The sequence below is a fragment of the Stenella coeruleoalba genome (assembly GCF_951394435.1).
Source record: "Stenella coeruleoalba genome assembly, chromosome: 7".
Classification (NCBI taxonomy): domain Eukaryota; kingdom Metazoa; phylum Chordata; class Mammalia; order Artiodactyla; family Delphinidae; genus Stenella; species Stenella coeruleoalba.
In genome coordinates this window covers 23,147,400-23,153,399 of record NC_137153.1, presented here as the reverse complement: position 1 = coordinate 23,153,399, position 6,000 = coordinate 23,147,400, and the positions used below count along the sequence as shown (strand labels likewise).

Sequence of the window (6,000 nt, the reverse complement as noted above, 5' to 3'; positions counted from 1 at the left end):
ACCGAAATTCTGCAAGATATTATTAAAAAAGGAGGGAGGGAAAGTAAAATTATTCCCACACTACCTGCTGTGTTGAAATTGGCCCAGATTGTCAACTCTTTCTCAAAATTATTTAAAAAAACCCAAGCCCGTACAAAGGAAACAGCTGTAAATCAACATTTATTGAACAACCTCCATGTCTTAAATACACTGAGAAAAAATATTCTAGTAGAGTAAAATGCGTTGCAGAGACTCTAGGAACGGAGTCAGGAGACAGTATCTTAAGAGTGTCTCCCAGGTCTGAAATTCTTTGCTAGAATTGTTCTTTAACGGAAACTTCAGGCTTGCTAGGCAAAAGGACCTACTGCTTTTTGAAAGGCATAAGCAAGAACCAAGGAACTGCAGTCCAAAGGGCATGAAAGCACTTGCCCCAATTTGAGGCTACTGTGCTTACAGCGGAGCTCTCCACAACGCTTTGTAGCTGAGTGCATGGGTTTCACGTGTGCAATATAAAAATCACGAGTGCACATCTCACAAGAGCTGGTTTTAAGAAGAGACCGTCACGAAAGTTCCCGGCGAGGAGCGTCGCCAGTCAAGTTGCGCAGCGTGCCCGACCCTCCATTTCTCTCCTCTCCTGCAGAGACCGCCTGGAGCAGATGCCCGCGCTCCCCGCGCCTAGACGCCTGCGCACGCCTGCGCACGCCCACTGGGGCGGGGCTCTCGGGCACGCGGACCGCCGTCCTCCAACGGCTCCCAGCGTCTGTTGGGGCAGTTTGCTCCGGAAGACAGGAGCGCATGCGCGAGCGCGGACGGTGGGGCCTCAACGGCCGTCAGGCGGCGGAGGGGCCTGTCATGGCGGCCTCTAGGGTCAGTTATAGGAATCCTGAGGTAAGGGGTACGGGCACTTTTCACCCCTCAGGTGTCACCGCTCTGCGCTGTTGTTCACCCTGTGCGTTATTTGTGCCCTTGTCCGTGTAAGGAGACTCGCCACAATGTGGATTCACGCCCCCATAGAGCTCGATTCCCTTGAGGTGTTTGCCCCAGGGTTATTGGCACGGCTGGGGAGCCGGCTGCATGAAGGGTTCCGTGACTGCGGGGCCTCCAGTGGGGGGTAAATAGTGTGTGCGAGCTCTTCAACAGGTGCCGTGCTAGTCTGCGCGTTGTGAAGAGTACAAAAGCTAGAGGGACGTTCTTGCGAGTTGAAAACCCTCATCTGCTTCCAGAGGTGTAGCTCAGGTGATTGGAAAATGCGTGAAGATCGAGGGAACACACTCATAGTTTCACTAGTGCCTTCCTTCTTATCATAAAAACATCAATCAACACTTATGTTCAAACTGCATTCTTTTGTCAGCGATGGGAGCAGCTTTGCTGAATGTGGTAATAAACATGTATTTTTACATGTTTATTACCTGATGTCAAATCCTGACTGATTTGCAAGCATAGATGGGGTCTGTACATATTTAATTGGTTGGTGGGAATCTGATGTGTAGTCACATGTGCGGGTTGGTTTTGTCTGTGGTTATTTGTCTTTGAAGGGAGGTCATGCCTGTGTTTTTGTGAGTGTGTAAGAGTGAGTGTTGTATTTAGAGGGTGTTGGGATGTGACGCAGGCATACTCAAGGAGTTGGTGGTTAGGTGTTTGTAATTTGGTGTTTGGGGAATATGTTTACATGTGTTCTTTTCTCCCATGAATTTGGGGATTTGTGTGTGTCGAATGGTGGATTGGGAAGGATTATCTGCGTATGCATAAGGGCAATGTCAGGAGAAATAGTGGTGTATATTACTTTGGGTGTCCAGTCTGTTTATTTTGTGTATTTGGGGAATGTAGGCTGATCATTTGTGTATTCAGGGCATGTTGTATTGTTATGGGGTGTTTGTGTGTGTGCATTTTCAGGAGCTGTCTATGTATATTTGGATGTGTAGAGGGCAAGTCTGTGACTATTTTATGGGACTGGTGGATGTTGTATATGTAGGTATGTTGTGTTTGTATGATTCTGTATTCTGCAAGATGGCAGAGTTAATTCTGTGTGAGAGGTTGGGAATGTGGTGTTGTGTATACGCCAGTAGTGTGGTACTGTATGTGTATTTGGAAGAAAGGGCGTACAGGGTGAAGTTATTGCATATTTGTAGTGTACTGGGTAATTGTGGTTGTATTTGGGACTTGTGGAGAGTTGTGTGTTAAATGAGTTTGTGTGAGTATTCAAGGCTCACGGCCACTTGGAGGAATATTTGCTGATGCTGTGCAGTTGTAATTTTCAGTAGGAGCCTCTTAGGCTTATGTATTTTGGGAAGTGAGTATATGTGTATCTGATAGAGAGGTGGGGTTCTATGTTTCTACAGGGAAGATGGACAATTGCATTTATATGTATTAGAAATATGTGGTACCGGTATTTGTTAGTACTTGTATATGTGTGAGCTGGCTGATAGCTAGGGATAATTTGATATATGGAAGTTGTTTCATAAATGGTTTGCTGGAGATATTTCCATGTATCTTACTTGTGTATTCTAATCCGTGTGTGTGTCCATCATCAGGTGCGTGCATTATCAAAGCTTGTTCATAAGGTATGGAGTTGTTAGGAGTATTCAAAGTGTATTTCTTTGCAGAATGCTAGGGTGTTTATACATGTGTTTGGTAGGCGTAAGAGCTGGTCTGTCTATATATTCAGGATGAGGGTAGAAATATATATATATACACACACATATACAGTTTATATGTTGGGGTAGTGGTGGGGAGCTTGTCTTCTGGAGAGGTAGCATAATGTATAGTGTTTGGGAGGGGATCCATATGTTCAGGGGTTAGGAATATTTGCATGTGTGTATCCATAGGTGTGTGAGAATTGTGTATGTATATTAGTAAGACTGCAGAAGTTGTCGATGTTTTTCTGTTTTGAATGTGTCTGAGCATTTGGGGTGTATACTCATGAGGAGTTTGTGGGTGTGTGTATTTGTGATTTGTGAGTATATCAGGAGGCTTAGAGTCCTCTATGTGTCTATTTTGAAATGTAATGCCTGAAGAATTTAGTGGTGTTGCTTGTATGTGTGTTGTCAGTATTAGTGAGGTGGACTTATATGTACAGTTGACCCTTGAACAACACGGGTTTGAACCCCACGGGTCTACTTATAGTGGATTTCTTTTTCAGTAAATACTACAGGACTACTACAGGATCCATGGACACAGAGCCACTGCATGGAGGGTTGGCCCTAACGCCCAAGCTGTTCAAGGGTCAGCTGTATTTGATAAGTATAGGTTATTTGTGTCTGTGTGTGTTTTTGAGTTCCTGGGGCTTGTGGGGTATGTATTCTGCGGGATGTGAGAGTTTAGTTTGTGTGTTTGGAAACCAGTAGACCGTGTAGGTTACGTGTGTGTGCAGGAATCCTGGAGTGTATGTATTCTAGGGCTGTGGGATTGCATATGGGTCTTTTTTGGGATTGCACATGAGACAGTTGTGGACTTGGTGAGCCTGTGTGTTTAGGTACTCAGTGTGTACATCTGGATGGCATATCGGTTGCACATGTTTGTTTTCAGGCCCATGTTGTGTGTGTATATATAGTTGTGAGAGTGGAATGTGAATATTCAGGGTGAGTAAGGTTTTGTCTGTAAAAATGTAGGTAGTAAGAGGTGGTCTGTTTGTGTATTTATTCAGGGTGTGGGTAGAAATGTACGTGTGTGTGCAGGATATATATATGTGTGTGTGTGTGTGTGTGTGTGTGTGTACAAACACATATGTATATGTGGTATCCTTTTGGTTATATATGTGTGGTGGGAGTTGAGGGTTCTACTTGGGGTGTAAGTGGATTCTGTGCACATATTCATAGGAAAAGGTGTGGGATGTGCTGGAACTGGTTCATACTATCTTGGGATAGTCAATGGTGCATATCTCTTCCCAGCTCTGTGTTTAGTGATGTCAGGTGGGTAGCTTGAAATAGGTCATGCTGGGAATATTTATACCAGTAGATACCATAAGTGAAGTCTTTCGCACCTTTCTCAGAGAGCTTTTTATCAAGCACTTACCAGCGTACTACTGATGTGCGTGTTTGGATGTATGTATGTATGGAGCAAGAATATTTGGGCATCGGTGGGTACGTATGGGACACTCATGTGAATTGTGAGTGGGGCATCTGGGGCTCTGGGCCCTTGTATATGTGCATTGACCCTGGTAATTGTGAATCATTGCATTGCTCCTATCCTGTTCTTTAGGGCCAGAGAATCCCCATAAATGTTGTTGATTCCCAGTAGAAATCATGCAGATGGATACAGGGGTGTCTGTACCTTAGGCAGGTGGACAGTCCTGCAGCATTTGTGTGGTCCTAGCATCTGGGTCCCTAGAAGTGGGGGCCTGGTGGACAGATGGCCATGCAGAGCAGAACCTTCACAGGTGTGTTGTTGGTGTGACAGGCAGCAGTCAGAAAGTCGTGGGGCTTCCTGGATAGGAGGTCAGATGACCAAGGGCTTTCCCAGGAAAACCCCCTGAGAATCTGTTGGACAGCTACAGGCATTACTGGGTCTTCTGTGGCACAGCTGACGTGCAAGGACACCCTCCACATGGGGTCCAGAGCCATGTGTCCCTGAGCCCAACTGCCCCAGGGTGGTGGGAACTGTTGCGTATCAGGCTGGTTAACTGTATCACTAGGTCTCAACCAACCTGTCTCCATGGAAACCTAAGTCCTCACGGATAGGCAGGACCTCTAGGGATCACTGAACTGACGAGGACAGAGGTGGGGAGGCTTTGTCACTGAGGGAGAGTGGGGGACTGAGACCTTCAGAGCCTGGGGAGTCCCACTCTGAGGAGATATGGCTCTGATGTTGCCAAACCCTTTAGACATGTTCTCTGTTCTTTTCTGAAGGCTCAAGATGCTTCTAGCAGTGGGAAGCTTATCTCAGTTTCATGTTTCTCTGATAGGATGAACTGACCCTTTTATTCACTATTCCACATCGAGCTGCAAACCCATCAGAGGGAACCATGTGATCATTGTAGCCACCAGCTGACCCCACAGCCACCTTGTGCCTCCCTTGGACCCACCCAAGAATTTCTGAGCCTTCTTTCTGGTGAGTCTTGTGGCCTTTTCTCCCTCATTGTGAATCCTCCTGCCAATAAAACATGCTGTGAATGTTAACAAAAGGAAACCTCAACTAGAATTGGAGTCTGGAAGGCCCCCCCCGTAGAGGGAGCTCTCATGCCTTCTCATCATCAATTACCCCAACAGGAAGAGGTCATTTACTGACCCCAAAGAGGAAGTGCAACCACCTTACTACCCCAGCTGGAGGAGGGAAGACTTCCTTCCTGGCCAGCAACAAGAAATAGAAAATAGAAATAGCTAATAGAAAATTCCGCAGTTTAGCCAATGAGACGCCATTGTCACCTGAAGTTTTCCTTTCCTCCAGTGAACTTTCATTTTTCCCCTTGATGATGACTTTCTTTCCTTGTCCCACCCTCCTTACTATAAAAGCCTTCTGGGACTTCCCTGGTGGTCCAGCAGCTAAGACGCCACGCTTCCAATGCACGGGGCATGGGTTCGATCCCTGGTCGGGGAACTAAGATTTCCACATGCCATGTGGCATGGCCAAAAAAAAAAAAGCCTTCCATGTTGTGTAACCCGTTGGAGTATGTCCCTTTCTATCAGATGAGATGCTGCCTGATTCATGAATCGTTTAATAAAGCCAATTTATTCAAAATTCAAAGTAAATCTTCAAATTTACTCAGTTAAATTTTGTTTTTTAATACATTGGTAGCATGCAGAGGTGGCCACTAACAGTTTAATATGTATCCCTCCAGAAATGTTCTGTATAAAACTATGTACGTGCACTTTTCTAAAATCCACTCTTATGATTGCTACTGCTAACAGGATGATTTTATGATGAAATGCTTATCTTTTTAAAAAGAAAAAGATAAATATATTGGTGGCAGTGATGGGATCTGAAGCAAATTTCTGATAACATTTGGGACAAGGAGGAACAGGTGTGGTGCCCACAACTCCTTTGAGTTCCCTGTGTTTCTTGCCCTTCCTGAAGGTTGTTGGTAAG

The 6,000-nt window shown here is 45.4% G+C and overlaps 1 long non-coding RNA gene across 1 annotated transcript in view; it reads left to right on the top strand.

The window, feature by feature from the left end:
- The first annotated feature begins 739 nt into the window (after nucleotides 1-739).
- The window catches only part of LOC307188483, a 40,314-nt gene continuing 35,053 nt past the window's right edge, over nucleotides 740-6,000 (top strand). Inside the window, exons 1-2 of the long non-coding RNA XR_013828953.1 lie at nucleotides 740-867; nucleotides 4,880-5,025. This is a non-coding gene — a long non-coding RNA (uncharacterized lncRNA). The remainder of the gene's footprint in view (nucleotides 868-4,879; nucleotides 5,026-6,000) is intronic.